This window comes from Bactrocera tryoni, chromosome 2, assembly GCF_016617805.1.
Source record: "Bactrocera tryoni isolate S06 chromosome 2, CSIRO_BtryS06_freeze2, whole genome shotgun sequence".
In the NCBI taxonomy this organism is placed as follows: domain Eukaryota; kingdom Metazoa; phylum Arthropoda; class Insecta; order Diptera; family Tephritidae; genus Bactrocera; species Bactrocera tryoni.
The window spans coordinates 63,239,001-63,264,579 of NC_052500.1; the positions used below are offsets into that span (position 1 = coordinate 63,239,001).

Here is a 25,579-nt window from a genome sequence, read left to right on the forward strand (position 1 = left end):
TTTAAGGGTAAGACCCTCGACATTCTCATATACTTGTACATACATATTTAGTAACTACACCAATATAGTATTAACAGATCCATTCATATCTATACAATCGTATTGATATTTTATTTTACTTTATTCTAAAATGTCCACAAATGGCGGGAAATAGTGTTATAGAAGATTTATAGAATTAGAAATTTGCGTTTGAAAAATATTTTTGGATGACTTTTTCTTCTTCAAACTTCTTAATTTTTATACTGTGCCATACTGTTCCCATAGAACCTTCTTCTTCCTTATTGGCGGAGACACCGCTTACGCGGTTATAAAAGAGTTTACAACAGCGCACCAGTCATACCTCTCCTTCTCTATTTGTCGTCAATTGGAGATTCCAAGGGAGGTCCTCCTCCATCTTGTCTTTCCATCGGAGTGAAGGTTTTCCTCTTCCTCTGCTTCTCCCGGCGGGTACTGCGTCGAATACTCTCAGAGAGTGTTTTTTATCCATACGGATGAAATAACCTAGCCAGTGTAATCGCTGTCTCTTAATTCGCTGAACTGTGTCAATGTCGTTCTATGTCTTGTCGAGCTCATCCTGCTATCGACTACGGTATTCGCCGTTGGCAATGCCCAAAGCACCTTAAATCTTCCGAAGAACCTTTCACTCGGAAACTTGTAACAACGACTCATCAGATTTTGTCATCGTCCATGCCTCTACACCATATGCATACCAGGACGGGGATGATGAGTGACTTGTAGAGTTTGGTCCTTGTTCATTGTGAGAGAATGTTATCATTCTTATATACAAGGTCTGTCGCAAAAGAAACAGGACTGTTAAAAAAACAACAAAAAATTAATATTTTTCAAAAGTTATATTTTTTTATTCAAAGTAGTTTCCTTGTGCTTCGATACAGCGTTTAGCACGGTCAATTAGCATTTCAAATGAGTGTTTAAGGTAATTTTTCAGAATGCTCTTGAGAATATCGGTCGTCGCCTTTTGGATAGCTGAAATGTCCTGAAACCAGTGTCCTTTCATGAGCAAATGAAGTTTTCCAAATAGGTAAAAATCATAGGGTGCCAGATCAGGTGAGTAGGGTGAGTGATTAATGGTGAATAGGGAGTTTTTTTGTCAAAAAATCAGTGACAAGCGTCGACCGATGACACGGCGCATTATCGGGCAACAGGCGCCAGAACCCTGCCTCACGGTATTGTGGTCGAGCACGACGAATGCGTGACAAAAGACGCTTCATAACACCAAGGTAAAACACAGCATTAATCGTTTGGCCAGGTGGGACGAACTCTCGGTGTACAATACCCTCGGAATCGTAAAAACAAATCAGCATTGTCTTTATTTTTGGCTTCTGAAGACGACCGACTTCTGATCGTCACAGAGGTCCTCACGACCTTCTTGGAATCGCTTAAACCACTCATGCACATTACTACGGGATAGGCACTGATCACCGTAAACTTTTTTCATCATTTGAAATGTTTCAGTAAACGTTTTCCCAAGTTTAAAACAAAATTTAATATTTGCTCTTTGCATTTTACGACCGATGACCAAAAGCTGCTGTGACTTTTTGATCGATAACATCGATTGTAGTTATCCAATTGTCTTAAAATTTTTACGAAATGTCAACAAGAGATCAAACTTTTTATTTCATATATCCACCAATAGGTGGCGCCACCAGAAACAGTTATTTTTATAAAGTTCTGTTTCTTTTGCGACAGACCTTGTAAGATTGTGCCTTCTCTATTCCGATCTGCAGCACGAATTATTCGCTCCGTCGTCATCGATTGCGGAATCAGGTACACCATCTCCTGGTGTTATGCTTTCACTGCCATTCAGCAGATGTGGGTACTGTTTTGAGGATTGGAAAAAACGTTGACATACGTGTATTGTGAACAAGAGGGATTATTTTGAGGGGAACGACATAGATTTTGAAGAATAAATTAAGCATTTAAAATTATGAACAAAGTCTTACTATTTTTTGCTCATACATAGTATTTTTTGACAAAAATTCTTTTTTAAAGCCAAAATTTTTACTAGTTCTTCATTCCTGACCTGTATTCATCTACATATGTACTTATTATAGTAGCAAATTTTTTGGTGTCTAGAGTTTCAAATAATTTTAAGGGGTCAGTAGGGTAATCTTTTTTCACAATTTTTTTTGTTTTTTTTTTTTGCATTTTCTGTTTCCTTATACCATTACAATTAATATAAAAACCCACTTTACCATTGGAAGGTTTTGAAAAAGGCCCAAAAGTAATAATACCGCTCGATGTTCGGAGTGCACATCTGGCAGTACCTCAAATTTTAAACGCGTTTTTCTCAAAACACACTTTTTTAAACTGGCGGACATGATTCCGGTCGAACTACTCAACCGGTTTGCTTAGTTATACCCTGAACAGGGTATATTAAGTTTGTCACGAAGTTTGTAACACCCAGAAGGAAGTGTCGGAGACCCTATAAAGTATATATATAAATGATTAGTATATTGAGCTGAGTCGATTTAGCAATGTCCGTCTGTCTGTATATATACGAACTAGTCCCTCAGTTTTTAAGATATCCTTTTTGAAATTTTGCCTACGTCATTTTCTCTTCAAGAAGCTGCTCATTTGTCGGAAACATGACCGATATCGGGACTACTATAACATATAGCTGCCATATAAACTGAACGATCGGAATCAAGTTCTTGTATGGAAAACTTTCACATTTGACAATGTATCTTCACCAAATTTGGTATATATTTTCAATGTAATCACACCGAAGAAATTGGTCAGATCGGTTATCGTACTATAGCATATAGCTTCATACAAACTGAACGATCGGAATCAAGTTCTTGTATGGAAAACTTTTGCATTTAACAAGATATATTTACGAAATTTGGTATAAATTATTTTCTAAGGCACCAATGTTATCTGTGAAGGGTATATTAGCTTCGGTGCTGCCGAAGTTACCGTTTTTTCTTGTTTTGTTTTAATTTTCACAAAACGCCTGGCTATCGTCCCTATATTTTTTATAATTTATTGAAAGTTTGATGACAAAATGTATGTAAAAAACATTGGGAATAATTGAAAAAAATTTCTCTTTTATTTTTTAAGATTTTTTCATGATTCTAGTAGGGACGATAACCATTTACCTACTTTTTAAGAATAAATTGGGTTTTTGCGTTTCAGATGATCCAAACATGAGAAATTGTGCCCGCCAGTGAAAAATCGTATATCATTCTCCCAGCTATTTCTCCGACAGATGTCATCAAAAAATTCCGAAACAATTTGTTTATACACTCCACGATATACTTACATACCTCATGATATGCGAAAAAAGTTCTATTGTAGAATAAAAATTTATATAAAAAAAAATGTCAAAAAACAGGTCAGATTACCCTACTGACCCCTTAAGCAGTAAATTCATCACCAACTTTTGTCGGAGGCCCTCCTGAAGATCGGTTACAGGATCATGAGAACCCAAATTGTTTCAAAGTAAACCCTCGCTTATATTATTATATTTATAAATATTTTTTACTATACTATAAAAGGCCGTCAAAGTGAAGTTTATATAAAAATAAAGCAAGATATTTTTGTACTTTGAGCATTAAATACATAATAAAATTTAAAAATTGATTATCTATATACCATACATACCATACGCATGTATGAAGCAAACAAATATGTACATACATATGTATAATCAGTTTGCAACCCTGAGAAACTGCAAGCCATTAAATTTTGTCATTCAACTCTTACGCTTATCAGTTTAAAATACCGTAATGATTACGATTACATACATAATATATACCGTTTTTACTAGAGCGGCACTCAGCTGTTTCACCGCACATCGGTTTGCTTGTCGTACATATGAACAGTGTAAACATGTTTAAATGACTCATCAGCTTTTTGTTGTTGTGCCATTTATTTGTCTCAACGAGTTACTTACATACATACATAAATATACATACATATGTTTATATGCATGTATATATTTATAAATAGCAAACGGCTAATCACCAACTGTTGGCTGTACTTTAGCGCCATTATCACGAATTATAAACATATGCATGTACATATATAAATACATGTACAAATATACAGCTAGGTATATGTAGATATGTATGCGCACTTACGACGCCCACGATCAAGGTCGTTTCGTCGTCTGAAATACACGCGCTTACACATCAACGCAGCGGTCATATTAACGTCAGACGCCACATTTTGTTTACAAAGTCGCGGCGCAGGCATACAGACACATACGCATGCACACTCATATCATACACATACCTATAGTATATATTGACTTTATTTACTTTCAAGCGCTTTTGTTTAGATTTTGTGCTCATTTTTATTTTGTCTCATTTTTCTTTTTGCGAGCGCAAAGAAATTGCATAATTTTTGTTGAAATTGCAGCATCAAACGTAAATAATTACTATTACACTTAATACCTAGTAGCGATTCATATTTATTTTTATATTTTTCCGAATTTTTTAGTTTCATTAACTGGTTTATTATACACTGAACTGGGTATATTAAGTTTGTAACACCCAGAAGGAAGCGTCGGAGACCCTATAAAGTATATACATTATATACATATATGTATATTATAATCAGTATATTGAGCTGAGTTGATTTAGCCATGTCCGTCTGTCCCTCAGTTTTTAAGATATCGTTTTGAAATTTTGCCAACGTCATTTTCTCTTCAAGAAGCTGCTCATTTGTCGGAGCTGTCGATATCGGACCACTATAACATATAGCTGCCATACAAACTGAACCATCGGAATCAAGTTCTTGTATAGAAAACTTTTGCATTTGACAATGTATCTTCACAAAAGTTGGCACAGGTTATTTTCTAGGACAACAATATAATCTCCGAAGAAATTGTTCAGATCGCCTTACTATAGCATATAGCTGCCATACAAACTGGACGATTGGAATCAAGTTCTTGTATAGAAAACTTTTGCATTTGACAATGTATCTTCACAAAAGTTGGCACAGGTTATTTTCTAGGACAACAATATAATCTCCGAAGAAATTGTTCAGATCGGCTTACTGTAGCATCTAGCTGCCATACAAACTGAACGATCGGAAAAAAGTTCTTGTATGGAAAACTTTTGCATTTGACAATGTATCTTCACAAAAGTTGGCACAGGTTATTTTCTAGGACAACAATGTAATCTCCGAAGAAATTGTTCAGATCGGTTAACTATAGCATATAGCTGCCATACAAACTGAACACATATGTAGTTACTAACAGAAATGCACCTGTGAAGGGTATTTAGCTTCGGTGCAACCAAAGTTAACGTTTTTCCTTGTTTAAACTAAGTTTTGTACAACAGTAAGAGGACAATTGAAAACGTCCCCTCAGACACAAATTTTTTTTGGTGTTTTCTTTTTCAACAGAGTTCACTTCAGTGAGGATACACTGTTTGTAGCTACCTTACAACTTTCGATCCATGCGCATTCAAAAATACATACTCCATAATCTTTCCAGTCGACTTTTGAGTCATTCAAAATGACACGCCTGAATCGAAGCGTGATAAGACTTTAGACTTTACATATGTATCCCAACAGGAAAAAGTCTAACGGTGTGATACCACACGATCTTGGTGGCCAATCGAACGGCTAAAAACGTTAAATTAGCTACTCACCGAAGTGTTCTCTGAATAAATCCATTGTTTGATGCGATGTGTGGGAAGTGGAGCCATCTTGTTGAAACCAAATATCGCCGAGATCACGAGCTTCAATTTCAGGGATCAAATAGTTGATTATCATGGTGCGATAACGGTCGCCATTGAGGGCTAACTTCTCACCGGCATAATATTTGAAGATATGTATATGTATTGATAATTCCACCAGCCCACAAATCACACCATACCGTTGTTTTTTCTGGATGAAGTGGCAGCTCTTGAAGGTTGCTTCTCGTCCTCAATGCGACTATTTTGCCTGTTTGCATACCCTGAAATGGACGTCATCGTTGAACAAAATTGGCTCGAAAACGTCGGAGCTTCTTGGAACTATTCAAGAGCTCATAGAGCGAAGCGTTGTCGCTTGTGAAGTACGATCTCGACGTAAAATGCGCCAAGTCGTTCCATGCGTCAGTCCGAGTTGCTGCGAACGGCGCCGAGTCGAATCTCCACAGTCTTCTCGTACACTCTCAGCTACATCTGCTATATTGTTTATTTGGTCGTATGTTATCCAATAATGGTTGCAGGGTCTCAAGTTGGGTGGAGGTGTTACGAATAATACGTTTGGTAGGCCGATTATATTGACTATAATTTGTATGAAGCGCGCAAAACACATTCTTTACAAAACGTGAATTTTCGTAATAAAGTTGAAAGGTCAAAAAATACTGAACAAAAATAACATGATAGAAAAATTATTTTCGCTCTCGTGACAAAGAAATCCATTGATGAAGAAGGTGTACTACATATACACACATAAAAATTCGATAGTTCGAGTTCATTGATGACTTATTTGTATAATCTACGCAGAAGTGAGTGTCTAACCCGAATGAAGTATACTGAAATAAAATTATTTAGTGAAATTTCGTTAAAAATACCAAAAATAAATGACCCAGACTGACAACATACATATATATTTTCAAGAATCCGAATACAAATCTCTATTATCACTTCCAAAATAGGCTCCTGAGCAAGCATGTCAACACTTGATCAATTTTTCCATTTCGATGGTCTTCAGCAAATTTTCGTTTTTGCGGTTTCAGCTCATTTTTGAAGCTATCGCTCGATTGTTGGATAGTTTCGATGTCATATAAATCTTTAGTAACAAATTTCATCATTAGTAACCGTCCACTTCAGAAATTGATCGATTTGTATGCTGTTTAACAGCTATTTGCAGCTGGGAACTTGAAATTTCTTTTCCGCTTCTTCGTACGACAACCATTTCGTCAAGTTTCTGTTTGTATTCTGAATTATGTGTTGTCTCAGAAATCAGTGCTTTGTACCATGTACGAAATTTAACATAACATAAAAAGCTTCAGTGAAATATCCTTCTTATAAGCTGAAGTATTCAAAGAATATTGCTTAAAGTCCAACGGATGAAAGTAGATTACCGTGTTCCTTTTGTGCGGGCTATGTGAAGCTATGAACCGATTTGATTAATTTTTTGTTAATCTGACCCTTTTAAGGGCATAAATCCAAGCAGAAAAAGAGGGGGTAGTAACGGTTTTTTTTAATAAGAGCGCTTTTAAATAAAGAAATAACGGCTTGGGATATTAATGAAATTTTTTATTCTTGTGAAAGTATGTATGTACATTCAATGCCATTATATATGGAACACGATTATGGAACTCCAGTATTATACCAAATTTTTATTGGGGTAATAATATTATTATTAATAGATATAGGCATGTACTACAACTTTGCTTCCGCCGCTTTCCAATAGATGTCTCTAGGGTCAAGCACTGGTCGATTAAATCGTTTTATATCGATCTTGGACATTTGTTTCAACACTAACCCAACAAAATATTTGTAGAGATCTGTTTGCATCCCAACTGAATATCCTTATATTGAAAATGTCACTTTTTGAGCCGAATTCTCGACATTTGTGGGAAATTTTTCTTTTCTTTTTTAATTCCAAGAAAAGTGCGGCTGAGGCTCATCGAATGCTTTCGGATACGTTCGGTGAGGCTGTCCTAAGTGAAAGAACATGTCGCGAATGGTTTCATCGTTTTAAGAATGGTGATTATGAAGTTGAAGACCGACATGGTGGTGGAAGGGAGAAGATTTTCGAATATGCTGAATTGGAAGCATTACTCGGCCAAGATGCGTTTCAAACCCAAGAAGAATTAGCTGAAGTGACACAGCAAGCCGTATCAAAACGCCTCAAAGCCATGGGGATGATTTAGAAACAAGGAAACTGGGTTCCTTACGACTTGAAACCAAGTGATGTCGAACGGCGCTTCTTTGCATGTGAACAGCTGCTTCAAAGGCACAACCGTGCTCTGCATTTGGTGGGACCAGCTGGGGGTGATATTTTATGAGCTGCTAAAGCCAAGTGAAACCATCACAGGAGACCGAACCCGAACGCAATTGATGCGTTTGGGTCGAGCACTAAAAGAAAAACGGCCACAGTACGAGGAAAGACACGATAAAGTCAAAGTCTCACGTCGCAAAGGTGGTCAAAAAATATTTGGAGACGCTGAAATGGGAGATCTTACCCCACCCGCCGTATTCTCCAGACGTTGCTCCATCTGACTGCCACTTGTTCCGATCGATGGCACACGGTCTAGCTAACGAGGACTTCAGTTCTTATGAAGAAGTCAAAAATTAGATTGATACTTGGATCGACTCGAAAGATGAGGAGTTCTTTCGTTACGGAAGCAAAGTTGTAGACCTATACGTACAGTATAACTCAATCATATTCGTCACATGAGCATATTTTTTACTTGTTCTATCATTCTTTTTCGCACTTTTAGTTGTTTCGAAGAATACCATTATACCTATGAAAGGTGGACTTGATTAACAACGCATTTTGAAAAATTTTTCGTCTCTAAAGATTCGATATATGTTTAAAATATTTTGCATTATCACCAAGAAAGGTACACCAAGTTCCTAAGGAAAAAGTATGACGTTTGCATACGAGATAATGCTTCTGAAGTTTGACGCTTGATTCGAGTTTACTAATTTATTAAACGTTATGGTATTGAAAAACTCTTAATGAAACATACGTGAAATACGTGACAAACATTAGATAAAGCTACACGCATAAGATTATTACTTTTTTCTTACTTAACACACTTTAACATGACCCATTTTGTCTAAGGGTTTGGTGTTTCTTTATCTCTAACTCGTTTAAAAGGCTGATAAAAAAAGAAGTGCTATCAGCAGGAGTGCTCATGAACAAATAAATAACTCTGAGTATCGGGGGCATGATTTGGCGAAAAACAATACGTGATTATGTTTGACCCATTTTATGTGCGGATACCGCTACAAATAAAATAACTGGGCTGTTGTAAGGAGAAGCAAGAGAACTCGAAAAACATTCGGCTGATCTAAATTTTTTGTTTTTGTTTTGTTTTTTTGTTTATAAAATATGGCGCCTTATCTCCAAAAATATTTCTGACGAACTACGATACCATTTAGGGTCATATTTGGTTTTTGTAATACTTCTCGGCAGTTCGCTCTAAGAGGTTATATCCTCTTTGAAGTCGGAAAAAACGCGTTTTGCGAGATTTTGTTTTTGCAGTAGTTTAAAAAATAGAATCTGTTGTCAAAATTTTCTGTCGATCATTCTTCTTCTTCTTTATTGGCGTCGATACCGTTTATGCGGTTATAGCCGAGTTTTCAACAGCGCGTCAGTCAGCCTTCCTTTTCAATGTTTGAAGCCAATTGGAGATTCCAAATGTAGCCAGGTCCGTCTCCAACTCTGCTTCCTCCGGCGTGTACTGCGTTGAATACTTTCAGAGCAGGAGTATTTTCATGCATTCCAACGACATGATCTAGCTAGCGTAGCCGCTGTCTCTTAATTCGCTGAACTATGTCAATTCCATGGTATATCTCGTACAGATCATCGTTCCATCGCCTGCGATATTCGCCATTGCCAATGCGCAAAGAACCATAAAGCTTCTGCAAAACTTATCTCTCGAAAACTTGTAAAACCGGCTGATGTTGTCATCGTCCATGTTTGTCGAGAGAAGGACTCTACTTCTCAATAGCCTACTCAGTCCGAAGTAGCACCTGTTGGCAAGAGTTATTCTGCGTTGAATTTCGAATCTTACATAGTTGTCGGTGTTAGTGCTGGTTCCAAGATATGTAGATGAAATTATCTACGACTTCGAAGTTATCACTATCAACAGTGACGAGGGAGCCAACTCGCGATTGCAACGACTCTTTGTTTGATAACAGGAGATATTTCGTCTTACCCTCGCCCACAGACCCTTTTGCTTCGCTTCTTTGTCTAATCTGGGGAAAGTAGAACTAACAGCGCGATTGTTATGGCCAATGATATCGATGTCAAACGTCTGAAATCTCGTTTGGTATCGAACGGCTCGGAGAGGTCCTTCCCGTTTCTGACGGAGCTTTTGGTATTGTTCAACGTCAGTTTACGCATCCATATTAGTTAAATTAGTTAAGATCAATTACATACATACATATGTATGTCCGTCCCCTCTTTGAATAATAGTTGCTGCTGTCTATATTTGAAGGAGAGTTATTTTAGAAGCAACCAGAAAATGTAATATGTATATGAAGTAAATCGGTAAACCCAGAGTACAATATATGGTACGAAACATAGCGGTATAAAACGAGGCATGAAGTAATTGGCGCTAAAGCTAAATACAAGCTATATAAGAAGATAGTTCGAAGCCGAGTCACGTAGAAAAGACTTATAGTATGAAAGATTCGCTAAATATCAACTATTTCAGAAGCAAAGAGAATAATAAAGCAATGTATAAAGGGAAGTAAGCAAACTAAGGTGAAAAAATTAGTAAAAAGCAATCTTCGATCGGCTACCTAATTGAGCCAGATACAAAAGTAAATAAAAGAAATGAACAGAAAAATACAACTGGTGAAGATCGAACAAAATGCCGCCTATGAAAGCCAAAGGCAACGCGATAAATGAGTCAGAGAAAAAGGTAGAAAGAGAGCAACAGAGCATTTTTGCGGCATCAATTTTAATACGGCTAGAAGAAATCGACCAAATCCCCTCTGCACGCAGCTTAGAAAGGCAAAAACTCGTTCGTCGACTCCAACTAAATATAGAAAGAGCAAACAAAGCGCAATGTACATCTACTCGTACATATATATAATATGTATGGAGAAACAAAAGATGAGAAAGAAAGAAAGAAGAGTATGCATAAAGAAAACCACCTAGCAGTCAACAATAGTTGTAATAGCCAAACGTAGAAGAGGTTATTTTCGGCCATTGACTTTGTCTCGTTGATGACCTTGCCCGAAAAATAACGCAAACGCACACTACAATGGAACTGTTGTGTATGTGTGTGTGTGTTGTAGAGTGCGTGTCAATTACACGAGCCATACGGTGACCATATATAGTACATATTTATACATTATATCGATGGGGTAACCGCACACGTGTCGCAAAATAAATAGGCAAATCGGAAATTGACTGCAAGTAGCAAAGAACTATACATTGAATTAATGTGGTTTTTATGCCTTGAACATTGGAGACCCTATAAAGTGTATACATACATACATATGCATATACTAAATGAGTAGCGTAACGTGTTGCGGCAATTTCGCCATGTTCGGCTGTATATACGCGAAAAATCGCTCAGTTTTTGAGATATCCACCTTAAAGTTTGCACACGTTCTTTTCTCCTTAAGAAGATAGTTATTTGTCAGAATCGCCTTTATCGGGCCACTATAGCATATAGCTGCCATATAAACTGGCCGTTCAAAATCTAGTCCTTGTACGGAAAACTTTTTTATTTGACAAAATATCTTAATAAAATTGGGTACAGGTTATTATCCAAGGCAACGCTACGATGCCTGAACATATGGTTCAGATCGGACCACTATGGCATATGGCTACCATCCAAACTGATTAAACAAACTCAAGTCCGTGTATAGAAAACCTTTTTATTTGACAAGGTATCTTCACGAAATTTGACATGGATTATTACCCAAGGCAACGCCATAATATCCGAAGAAATTTTCGAGATCACACCATTGTTGCATATAGTTGCCATACAAACTGGCTGATCAAAATCCAGTCCTTATATGGAAAACTTTTTTATTTGACGAGATGTCTTAGTGAAATTTGGCAAGGATTCTTGTTCAAGGCAACGCAACGATCTCTAAACATATTGTCCAGATCGGATCACTTTAGCATATAGTTGTCATACAAATTGCCTGCTTCAAATCAAGTTCTTATATTGAAAACTTTTTTGGTTGATAAGATATCTTCATGAAATTTCGCTTAGATCATGGCGCAAGGCAACACTACAATACCCGAAAATATTGTTCAGATCGGACCACCAAAGCATATAGCTGCCATACAAATTGGCCGACGAAAAACTAATCCTTGTATGGAAAACTTTTCTATTTGATAAGATATTTTCGCGAAATTCAGCAGAGATTGTCGGCCATGTCACGGCTATAATCTCCGAAGAAGTTGATTAGAGAACTTTTGTACACTTTTACGCTATAAGAAACGCACCTGTGAAAGTTATTATGGCTTCAATGCAGCTAAGGCTACCTTGTAAGTTGTTGGTGTGAAAGAGTTAATGTGACTTTTTTGGTGAATGCTTTTTGAGGAAGCGTCTAAATCGAGAAGTCACTTGAGAATTATAGGTATTTCATGTTAGAGTGTGTGTGTGTGTTTGTAGCGATTGCACATGAATCGAGCAATGACTGGCAGCCGTTGCTGCTGTTGTCAGCTGCTCACCAGAGAATGTATGTATGTATGAATTTATGCAGCTTTGCAAATTCGCTCGCATGCTAGTGTGCGCGTTGTAATTCTGCGCTAGCGCTAATGGATGGCATTGACATTATTTCGCCCATGTGTTTGTCGTCGTCGTCGTCTCCGTTGCGTTGCTATAATTGCGGTTTTTGTTGCTATTTTTGTAAATAAGCATACAAAGTAGCGCACATTTACATACACATATGTTTTTTTTTTTACACTGATAAGCCGCATGACGTGCGTCTTTGTCGGCTTGTGGACTCTATTTGCATGCCCTTGCGGTTTATTGCACTCAGTCTTTAGTGTCGTGCCTTTGTCGTGTAATTGTAGCTGCCCGATGTAGTATATGCAGACAAATGTAAAACGCGTGTCGCTCGGTTGTTAGCCTTATTTGGAAGAAATGTAAGCATATTGTGAGCACATGTGAATGTAGTTACTTATTTAATTGCTTAATTCGAGAATATGCTCATTTTCAGAAAGCATAACAGTTGATTTGACGAACCTTTTCACATAATTTTTATGAGTCGTGCAGAGAAGAAGTAATGGCCTTCACAGGCAGCTCCCTTCTACCATAAAAGGGTATAAAAGAATTTCATATTGATTTTGAACGAGCAGTTTGTATGGCAGCTATATGCTATAGTAAACCGATCTGAACAGTGTGTTCAGAGATTGTAGCGTTGTCTTGAACAACAGTCTATGACAAATTTCGTGGAGATATCTTGACAAATAAAAAAGCCTTCTGTACAAGAACTTGATTCCGATCGTTCAGTTTGTATGGCAGCTATATGTTATAGTAGTCTGATATCGGCGATTACGACAAGTAATCAGCTTTGTGGGGAGAAAACGACGTGTATGAAACTTCAGATCTGTATTTCAAAAACTTAGAGATTAGATCACGTAAAGACAGACGGAAATATGCAGCTAAATTGACTTTGCTCGTCATGCTGATCATTTATATATACTATGTTGTAGAGTTTCTGACGCTTCCTTCTCAAGGTTAGGAACTACGTGCCAAACTTAATCTACCCTGTTCAGGGTATAATGAATCCAGCTAGGACGAAGATATTTACCGTACACCACGTTTCGATTAATATGTGGTGAAAAGGAGATATATTTTTGATCCAAGAATAAAAAACTGAATACCAATCTCAGCAAAATATGGGGTAGTCGAAAAAGGTTTTTCGTATTTCTAATCAAACTTCAACTTATTTTTTTTATATTAATTGTGAACTTTAAGGAACCAAATACGTACAATTTTGGTCGAATACTTTTTAACATTTTTTCGCTAGAAACATTATTCCATTAGTGTAAAAGTTTTCTGGTTTATCGGCGAAAAACTGCGACAAGTAATTTTCACAGGCCTCTCTTGGATCCAATTTTACTCCCTTACGGCAGTTCTGCATTGACCGAAACAAATGGTAGTCCGATGGGGCAAGATCAGGGCTATATGTTGAACCAAAATTCCCAGCCAAACTCTCTCAGAGTCATCAAAAATGTGTGTGGTTTAGCGTTGTCCTGATGGAAGACGAAGCCCTTCCTGTTAATCAGTTCTGGCTGTTTTTCTCGATTGCTTGCTTCAATCTCAGTAAAATGTAGAATCAACCGTTCGACCAGGCTGGATCAGCTCATGGTGGATGACTCCTTTACAATGCCACCAAACACTCAGCATAACGTTACGTGGCGTCAATCCTGGCTTTGCGAACATTTGTTAAGCTTCACCACGCTTGCACCATGATCTTTTTCGCACATTATTGTCGTATTTGATCCACTTATCGTCTCACATTCGCTTCAGAAATGCTTTGATTTCATTTTGTTTCAGCAAAAAATTGCAGATGTTAATTCGATCCATAAAATTTTTTACAGACAATTCATCTTGTATCCTTACATCGACCTTCTTTTTGTAGCCAGCCTTTTTTAGATGGTTTAAAACAGTTTGATGATGAATATTAAGGTCCTTAGCGATGTCATGTGACGGTCCTGGTCAATCTTTTCCATAATTTCAACGACTTTTTCTACGATAGGTCGACCAATATGATTACTTCGTATGAAGAAATAAGGTGTTCGCAGTTCTATAGCATCTCATAGAGAAATGTAGTCTGACTGAGCAAACTTGGCTATTTACACACAATTTCTACCATTCAAGTCCAGCTCCGCTATATTGTTTGAAATTCATCCTACAATCGAAATGCTTAAGATATTTCATCCAATTTTCGACATCTGCGTTGAAATCGAAATGCTGCTTAGCCAGTGCGTGTTCCATCGATGAAAACAAATGGCATTCAGAAGGGGTCAAGTTTGGTGAATATGGTGGGTGAAGTAGCAGCTCCCAGCCAAGTACTTTGATTGTATCCTGAACCAAATTAGCTTCGTGTGCTGGTGCATTGTCGTGTAACAAAATTACTTTGCCGTGCCTTCTGGTTCATTCTGATCGTTTTTCGATTAATACATGGTTCAAATTGATCATTTGTTGCCTTGTAGGGATTAGCATTAACAGTTTCACCAGGTTTTAGAAGCTTATGACATACCACGCACTTCTGATTCCATCAAACACAGAGCATTTCTTCATACTCAATCGATCTGTTTTTGCCGGCAATGTTGTTGGTTGTCCCAGACTAAGAAATGATTTTATTCGTTTATGATTCTTAAAATACAAGGTTCTTTCCAAAGTAAACAGGACTTTTTGAATCTTGCACCCCCTGGCGGCGCCATCTATATGTCGACTGGTGTGTTGGAATCTGCTATCTTTACCGATTGTCCAGTGAGAATTTCATGACATTTCATTGATTGGAAGTGAAGTTATTGCGTTTTAAGTGTCAGTATGTTTGTGTTATCGGTGCGAAAATGAGCTTCGAACAAAGAGCCAACAATAAATTTTGTTTTAAAATTTTTAAAACTTTTACCGAAACGTTTCAATTGATGAAACAAGTTTATGGCGATGATTGCCTATCCCATAGCAGAGTGCACGAGTGGTTTCAACGTTTTCAAAGTGGTCGTGAGGACAGGAATCAACATGTGGGCCAATCAAAATCCGTGATCAGCGAAAATTCCATCAAAACTGAGCGCGAATTCATCAAAAATCAGCCGAAATCATCATTGAAATTCATATAAATGGAATTGAACATCTCCAAAATATCGATTTATCGCACTTTGAGCGAAAATCTGGGCTAGCGAAAGGTGTGTGCACGCAAAAATTGACTGACGACCAAAAATTTCTCGGAATCCAACATTCGAAGGACGATTATGTGACCAAAAATCATGATTTAACCATTAACCACTCGCCGTATTCACCTGATATGGCACCGTGCGACTTCTTCCTTTTCGGAAAAATGCATTTGTCCATGAAAGGAAAGCGTTATGCAGACGTAGAGGCCATTCAAAAGGCTTGCACCGGCATACTGCCGACCATACCGGCCAACGTGCTAAAACACTCGTTCGACATGCTTTTGGACCATGCCAAAACCTGTATTGAAGCAGAAGGAGATTGTTTTGAATAAAATAAATTGATTTTGCCAAAAAAACCATTTGTTCTGTTTTTTGTTGTAAGTCCTGTTTACTTTGGAACACGCCTTGTATATCCATTTTTTTTATCATCAGTGACAGTTCGATGCAAAACTGCTTTTCTTTCGTGTCTTTAAAGCGAAATTTCACAAGCGTTTTTTCGATTTTCTATTTGACTTTCATTCAACTCATCTGGCATCCATTTTCCATCACACGTTTTGATCTTTTTCATCTTTCCCATAGTTTTCAAATGATCTGAAGTTTTTTGTTGTAGTACATTTAACATAACTGCCACTTGCTTTTGACGCCGAGTATCCTCTTCAGGCAATATTGCTTGCAGTTCGGCGTTTTCAAACTTTTTTGGTGGTCTTCCAAGTTCTTCATTTCTCACAACGAAATCATTATTTCTAAACTGTTGACACCATCATTTGCACATTCTTCTGATTGAGGATGACCATCACATGCCTTGACAAGCATTCGATGCGACTCCGGAGCACTTTTCTTCAAATGGAAACAAAAAATTAATGCTTTCGCAAATCACTTTTCGGCAGAAAATTTGACATATTTAACACAATGAAAAAATATGTTGTTTGTACAATGACTGTAAGGTTATTAAATATGTTTGACAGAGCTTATGCCCACTAAACAGAAAACAAATTGAGGCTCGTTCACAGCAAATCTGTCCTATCGAAATATTTTTTATCTTAACCGGTACACCTGGTATATGGTTTTATACCTCAAAACTCTTGTTTTTATTAAATTATTATATAACACTGTTCTTCAAGTCTCTGTATCTGAAAAAAAAAAAATAAAAACATAGTGCGCTTGCACCAAAATTATTTTAAACCTGTAGATCTGATATATCTTCGCCAAGTAGAAAGTTGTAATGTATTTAATGAAAATTTTTATTTCATTTTTTGAACCCGAAGATTCAAATTTGTAATCATGAATACATGTTTATGGATAGTATGGTGAATTCAATCGAGGCCGTAGATCACTCGTAAGACCAATTTCGGGAAGGTCGTCCAAATTCAGTTTTTGTTCCTGAAAATATTGATGCTGTACACGAACTGGTATTGCAAGTTCGTCATGTGACCAATCGTGAGATTGAAACAACTATGGGCATTAGCATTAGTGGCACTAGCAATATTCAATATTGCATGAAAATGTGTTTGTAAACAAAAATTGTTCGCGTTGGATGCCACACAATTTGTAAATCGCGAATTTACAGTACTTCGCGCTTGCGTAGCTCGTACTCGTACTCTAGAGCAGTTGTTTTAATTCAGATTTTGGTATGGATATATTAGAAGAAAGAAAGCAAGAAGAGGTTAGAGTCAAAAATTATTATTATTTTTTGGTTTATGAAATTCATTTCTACTTTCATTCACCCAATACTTATGTATACGCTAGGTGGCGCTGCGATACAACTGCATCTATTCTTTTTATGATTTTTAATTCTAATTTTTTTACTATCCTGCCGCTGAGTAAACCATTTTTGTATGTCTTTTACATTGTAAAACTTATTCGAAAGTCTTTACTACTACTTTATTGAGTTCAAATAATTTTTAACCGTATCTGAACACCCCAACAACTGTCTACATTTGCGATATCCGGTTAATACAAAGATCATTTTCAAGCATTATTCATGCATTTGAATGAAGTGGGTCACTTCGACCTGATTTATTGCCACATTAATACAATATTCGCCATATTTTTTCATTCGGCTCTTTTAATGCTTGACTTTAAGTTAATTAAATGTAACTACCGCTACTGGCCGCGTATGTTTCGCAATAACAACATATTGAAATATTGCCTTACATTCGTATGCATGAATATATAATACGCAGCTTGAACGCTTGCAACTAATAGTTGTTGCTTGTTGGCAGCCAAAGCCACCCAAAGACCACCACACAGTTGCCGTTGAAGAATGCCAACAAGAAAAGTGCTGCCATCGCCGTCGTCGCGCCGCTGCAACTGGTTGCTTTTGGCATGCAATTTCGGTGTTACTGTTATTGTTGTTAACGCGCTGCAATGGCCACATACCTTAACCTGTTTGTTGTTTCAACAAAAAAAAAAAAAAAAAATTAAATGAAACGCGCACAGCAGCGTACAAACGAGAATTGTTGTGAGGTGCGAGGCAATTGGTGAGATCGCACATATGCCTGCAAACGCATACAAATGTCGAAACGTACAGTGGTGGGCAAAGAAATTACATTTTTGGTAGCACAGTTGCCAAGTATATACTTCATTTAAGCCACGTTATAAGCAACTTTTAAGTCGAATTAATTAATCCAGCATTTGATCGATCAATTTAAATGGCTAAAGTGAACCGCTAAAGATGGTTTCAACAAATCAGCAGCTTCTTGGTGAGAAAATGACGTGATAATTTCAGAATCAAAACTATACTGACAAATCGGACAGACCGACTTTGCTAACTTGTACCAAAATAAAAGCGGTAATGAATGGAGTGAGGTTAAACTGTAAAAACTCATCCTACGTTTACAGTTCCTTGACGCTTAATAAGTCAATTTTGTGTTGCTGCTTCGGTAATCAAAGAAACCTGTTAACCTTGAAATTTGACCTGTCTTTACTTGGTTTTTTCGACTTAGGATTGATCATCTTTTCTCGGGTCGTAAGCATAGATCCAATACTCATCGCCAGTACTAACTGCGCTTTCACTTTTCTTAGACCTAAATGATCTTTCAAAATGGTTTTTTATAGATCCCTCCGTTATTCCAACGATGTCAGTAAAGTCTCTGACTGTTAATCGTCGATTCTCAAGCACCAATCCCTTCATTTTATTGACGTGTTGATCATCAGTTGATGTTGATAGCCGCCCGGAACGTGCGTCGTCGTCAATGCGTTCTCGACCCTCTTTGAATAATTTGTACCAATTAAAAACACTTGCTTGCGACAAACAATTATAAATTTTAATATTTTTTGCCCACTGTGCTTTCGGCATGAAGTCTAGCTGTAGGCAAATATATTGGCGATGTGATAAGGTCAGTAATTTAAAGAAGGTATTAATCGATATAACTATAAGAGAGTTTCCTCTTATTAGTTGCACGAGTTTTATTAAGATGTTTTCCAATACCAGTACTTCTTTTTAAGCTATCCATTTTAATATCAATGAAGGCGACGAGATTCCATATTCTATGAGAAGTTTTTGCGGTTTTCAAACTGCGCGAATAAGAAAAAAATTTATTGGAAATCCGTTGAGCAGTTCTTGAGACGTGAGGCTTCATGCACAGATCCATGCCCAATGGCATTTCAACCGAGGGGGATAAGGTTGCACTTTAAACCATTTACAACCATTTGAATATGACTGGTTACGAAAACAAACTCTATTTTTGAGCATTTCATGATTAAACGAAACTCATGGACCGAACATCCATCTGCGACTCAATGCTGAAACGCAGAAAAAACAGACATTTCTGAAGAGGATAGTTACTGGTGTTGTAAAGTGGGTCACTTCCAACAACATGAAGCAAAAAGGGTTGCAGTTGCATGGCGGTGAGCCGGCAAAAATGAGAACCAGGAAACTTTTACTACGCATTTGGTGGTATTGGAAGGGAATCAGCTGCTAAGGGCTGCTCGCCCATGGCCAAACTCTTAATCCATTCCTGTACTGTCAGCCATTGGTGCGTCTGAAGGAAGTAACCGCCCAGAAGCAGCCAGCTTTGACCAATAAGAGGTTAACTATGTCGACAGTGACTCGTCAGAAGCTTCATCAACTTGATTGGGAGTTTTTAATGCATCCACTTATAAACCGGACCTAGCACAAATGATTACTACCGGTTCCATTCTTTGGTGAATGATATTACTGGCGAAAAATGCGCCGCAATGGAAGCTTTTGAGAATTTACTGTGCGAGTTCTTTTGCCAAGTTGAGTAGAAAATCTCTCACGTCACTCTTGACAGTCATAGCTTTGAAGTCGTAGATAATTTCGTCTGTATTGGAACCAGTATTAATTGCAACCACAGTGTCAGCGAAACTCGCCAGCTCTGAAAGTATTCGATGCAGTACCCGTCGGGGAAAGCAGAAGAAGAGGAAGACTTCCAGTCTGTTGAAAAGACCAGTCGGAGAAGAACCTGACTTCGCTTGGAATCTCCAATTGGTTGTAAACTCGGCTATAACCGAGTAAGCGGTGTCTACGCCAATAAAGAAGAAGAACAAGTTCTTTTGCTAATGAGGACGAGGGTTGCTATGGAAGTAGAATTATGAAATTACTTTCAAAATGGTCTGGACAATGCTAACTAATCTTAATAAAACCTTCAATTTAAAACCATATTTTTGGATTTCTTTTTACTAGACCTTATACTTGCTATTTTACCTCTTGTTCTCTAGTGCTACTATTTGCGCTGTCACTGCATTGCTTTCAACATGGTTGTAATGTTACAAACGGCCAACCAAGGCACCAGCCACCTAACCAACCGACCGTCTAACCAAGCAGGCGTGCAGTCAGTCAACTCGGTCTTGACAACTGTCATGCATATAGTACATATGTATGTATGTGTGTATATATGTATGTATTCCATATGTATGTATGTCTATGTGTGCGCTAAGGCTTGCTAGCAGTGCTATGCGTCAGCCTTTGTTGCAGTTATGCTTCATGTTCTTGCACTTTTTGTTGTATGTATGTATAATTTTATTAATTTTTTTCAATATTTTTGCAGCTGTTTTTATTTAATAAACTTTGTGTGTCTGCTTTTCTGCAAATTATTTGTTTTTATTCGACTATTTTGCATTGTTGGGCAATTTTATACGCATTCCGTTGTGTGCGGCGCGCATTGCGGATTGCCATTTGGCGCGCCGTTGCAGTCAAGGCAAGACAAATATGCTTAAGGCAAGCATATAAACATACTATACTAGTATGTACATATGCATGTAGTCAAGTATGTGTGTGTATATATAGTAGGGCATGCGTTATTATTCCAAAAATTGTATTAATTTTTTTTTTTTAAACCTTTAAAGTTTTTTTTTTCACTTTTAAATTTTCAATTTTTTCTTAAAAAAATGTATTCAACATAAAAAAACCTTTTATTTTCAATTTAAAGCCTGAAAGAAACATTTTATTTTTCCCATTTACATATTGGATGGAATTTTGTTATATTTTGCATTAAAAAAGTAAAGCTACAACTTTAAAAAAGTAATATTCTAGTACAAAATTTACGCTCTACAAAAAAGGTATGAACGATTTTTTTCATACAACCACTTCTTTAAATGTTATGCGTAGTTAAAGTTATGTATCAAATATACTGCGTTCATACAGTACACCATGTCGTATGAGCAACACAGAATGTCTGAATGCTCAGTATATTTGATATAACTTTTAACTGTGTATAATATTTAAAAGAATTTTGCTATGAAAAAAAAAATCAAAAATATATATAATATATATAATATATATATATATATCTAAATTTGTCAAATAGAAACATTTTTCATACCAGAACTTAATTTTTAACGTTCAGTTTTTATGGCAGTTATATGCTATAGTGGTCCGATCTAATAAATTTCTTCGGATATTGTACCGCACTCTTCATCAATAATCCATGACGAGTTTTGTGCAGATAGCTTGCTAAATAAAAAAGTTTTTCCTACAAAAACTTAATTTTTAACGTTCAGTTTCTATGGCAGTTATATGCTATAGTAGTTCAATCTGAAAAATATCTTGGAATTTTGTAGCGTTGCTTTGTTCAATAATCCATGCGAAGATTCGTGAAGATAACTGGTTAAATAAAGAAGTTTTTCATACAAGAACTTAATTTTTAATTTCAGTTTCTATAGCAGCTATATGCTATAGTAGTCTGATCTAAAAAATTTCTTCGGATATTGTGGCGTGGCCTTGGACGATAACCCATATGAAATTTCGTGAAGATAGCTTGTCGCATAAACATTTTTATCATACATGAACTTAATTTTTGAGGACATAATCACTCATAAAATAACTACACCCTAATGTATACATATTGCTATATATAAATATGCTGAAAGTAATCACACTGCTTGCTCCAACCTGCTTTGCATGAGCGCATGCGCTTATTACTATTGTATGTGCCACCAATTCTGCTTGCCTGCCTGCCTGCTAACCACAAAAGCATGAACAGCGGAAGGCGCAGCACGCGGCAAGTGGCATATTATGTGCAGCAACTTGTTGCTGCGGCGCTTTGCTGGCAAATGCTGGTGGTCGCTGGTCGCTTTAATGATTTTTCTTACACGCTAATATGTGCACATATTTGCAATGCAAATACACATACATTATAATTTTCAGTATTACACCAACGCAGTCGCTGCCGCTGCTGCTGCTGCTGCGTCGTCGTCGTGTAGCGGGCGTCCAACTGTGACCGCTCATTTGCATTGATGCATTTGTGCATTTATGTTTTGCTGTTGTTATAACAAGCGGAGAAAAAGGTAAATGCGCAAAACAACAAAAAATAATAATAACAACAACAACAGCAACACTAGCTGACATGTAAACATGCGCTACAATTACACCAGCGTCAGTCGCCGCTTTGGTTGGCATGCAAATATCGTATTCAGGAAAACAAACAGAAAATCAGTGTTGTCGCTACATGCATACTCACACATCAAACAAATACACACACACATATGTATATACATATTGTACATATGTAGTTGCTTGCATATGATATTTGCATTTGCTTTTATGCGAACACGTCAAGTTGTAACGGCGCCGTTTTATTTTGCATTCTGACGAGGTCAATGGGAGGGAAAAGTTATGAAGGTTTTTCGCTTAACAAACGCTCAAATAATTTCGGTTGCAGTTTTCTTTGTTGCTGTCGAATGTAATTATAATCTTATTCATATGCTTTTTGTTTTGCGTTGTAAATTTATATTTGCATGCAAGTGAATGACCTTAAGAGGCAATTGTTGCAAAGCTTTTTTGCATTTTGCTAACATATATACTTGTTCAAATGATTTCATATTCCCACACAGGGTATTTCAATTAAAAACTAATTATTGGCTGGAATCTTGAACATAAAAATATTTTAGGTCTAGTAAGAGGCTGGTCGAAGAGTGTCTGGCATCACTGTCTCCGGCGGCTAGAGCTTTTACTATAAGACTTGTATGGGTGCCGGGCAACAGCGGAATCGCAGGTAATTGCAAAGCTGATGAGCTAGCAAGGAAAGGCACCCTAGAATCGTTATCGGTAGAATGGGGACGGGTCGGTGCCCCCGCATCCTCCTGTGCTCTACTACTGGATAGCTGGGCCTCGCGGGTTCTTGGACAAGCTGGGCCAGCATTGGTACCAGCGCGGTCGCAAAAGCCTTCTGGCCCAGTATAGATCGCAGGAGATCTAATGATCTCTTTGCCCTCAGTTTGCGAGCCTCTCGTTAGTGATGGGGCTCTTGACGGGCCACTACCCTATTAGCATACACGCTGTAAGACTGGGAATTCTACTGGACGCCGCATGCAGAAGCTGTTTGGAAGAAGATGCGGTTGAAACTAGCCAGCACTTCCTTCTTGACTACCCCGCTTTCGGGAGATCAAGACTTAAACATTTGGGGCGCATACCTTCAGACATCCCACCGTCTGTCCTTAATTGAAGCTTTTACTTAGCATAGTTAGAATGATCCGCTTTCGGTTAAATATATAACACAAACTTCTCTTGAGGCGAATTTTTCATCGGTTAGGTCATGTTATAGACAGTGGAACGGGTGGTACCACACTTGTTGCCAAGTTCAAACTATAAGGTGGATGAATAGAAACATCACAACCAAGTTCCCGTTACTGCTGGCGAGTCACTATTGATACTCTGAAGAGAAAAAGGTTCTTATGCTATTGGCCAAAGCTGGCCGTATCTGGGCGTTTGCTTCCTATTGGCGGTGTCATTTCTGACAGCACATGTTCGAATTAAGCGCTTGGTCGTAGGAGAGCAGCTCATAATAGATGAATTCCTCCCAGTTTTACTTAACCCATAGCAAAAGATTTCTGACCGTGGCGTAGTCATCTCTTTGACGTGGTCGGAAGTGACTCACGTTTCATCACCTTTAACTACCCACTTCAGAAATGGTTTGCTTTCATTGTTATTTCGCTACTATTTGCAGTTGAACGAATGACGGTCGGTCTCGAAAATTTTCATTTCAGAACTATGAAAGAACCAAATTAAAATTTACAAACAAAGGAATAATAAGACTTTCTTCATCATTTTACAGTTCTTAACTTGTCCTTCAAAATCAATAATAAACGATGCTGGAGGCTTATCAAAGCGACAACATGGCTTCAGACCAGGCCACTTCTCGAGGCCAATAGTCCTCCTTGCAACAATTGACTTAACAAATGCATTCAATAGCGCAAAATAGGCAAATATGATCGACGCACTAGAAAGCCGCTTCAAAACGCCCCTCTACTTGATGAAAGTGATACGAAGCTATCTTAAAAACAGGAAACTACTGTACGGCACGAGTGACGGCCCACAAAGTAAGGAAATAACCTCTGGAACAGCTCAAGGATCAATACGTTGAAATGCCTGACGATTGCTACCTCGTTGGCTATGCAGACGACATCGGCGCCGCCATAACCGGGCGTAATACCGACATGGCCAGGCGCAGACTGACACAAGTTATGCTGCGAACACAGACATGGTTGGACTCATACGGACTCAGCATAGCTGCAGGAAAAACAGAACTGATCCTGCTCACTAGGAAACACATGCCGCTGGAGGTAAACATGCAAGTTCATTTAGAAACTATTCAAACGATGAAAACCCTAAAATACGTAGGAATAAGAATGGACAACAAATTGACGTACTGGGCTCAAATACAACATGCTGCAAAAAAGTCAGCCAATATAACCATGTCGCTGTCAAGACTTATGGCAAATATCGGAGGTCCACTTGCAAGCAGAAGGAAATTGCTTATGGACACAACACAGTCAATTCTATTATACGGGAGCGGAATATGGGCCGATACATTAAAGGTAGAACATAGAAGGAAAGTGCTTGCTAAAGTGCAGAGGACAGCAGCCCTGAGAGTCGAACCCGCAGTGCTAGTGATAAGCGGCGTCATCCCAATAGACCTTCTCGCAAAGGAGAGAAGACAACTTTGACTATGGAAGAAAGACGGAGTTGAAATTCACATGGCCACAAGACAACAGGCGAGGAAGCAAACTTTTTAACTCTGGCCAGATCGGTGGACAAGGGAGAGCAAAGGAAGATGGACCGCCAAACTGATTAAAGAAATAGAGATGTGGCACAGTAGAAAACATGGCAAGGTAAATTACTACATAACACAGATGCTGTCCGGTCACAGGTATTTCCGAAAATACCTGTACAACATGGGAAAAACAGAAAGCCCAGCATGTATTTACGGAGACGAACCGCTAGATGATGCAAAACATACCTCTTTCAAGTGCCACCGATGGAAAGAAGCACGAAGAACTATAGAAAACAAGCTCGGAAAACTAAGTACGGAAAATATTTTAGAAAAAATGATAGCCAGCAGCGAAAACTGGGAAATAATTGTCGGGTACGTGGTACATGTTCTACGCACTAAAAAGAGAGACATGGATGCGGACACCCAATAGAAGATGAGCCAAATAGCTTGATGCTGGCTATAAAATCGTAGGCATCCCTGGACGCAGGGAGAGTAGAAATTGAGCTGTAATGGGTTCATCTTGGAAACCTTGCCCTGAAGTAATGCGAAAGCGGTCCCGAGGTAGGGCAAAAAATCCATGATAAAAGAGGGAGTGTTTTAGTGGG

At 37.9% G+C, this 25,579-nt stretch overlaps 1 protein-coding gene across 1 annotated transcript in view; it reads left to right on the top strand.

Annotated features, from left to right (window-relative positions):
* Positions 1-25,579, top strand: part of LOC120769137 (nuclear hormone receptor FTZ-F1 beta) — a 94,208-nt gene that overhangs the window by 14,423 nt on the left and 54,206 nt on the right. The window lies entirely within an intron of this gene.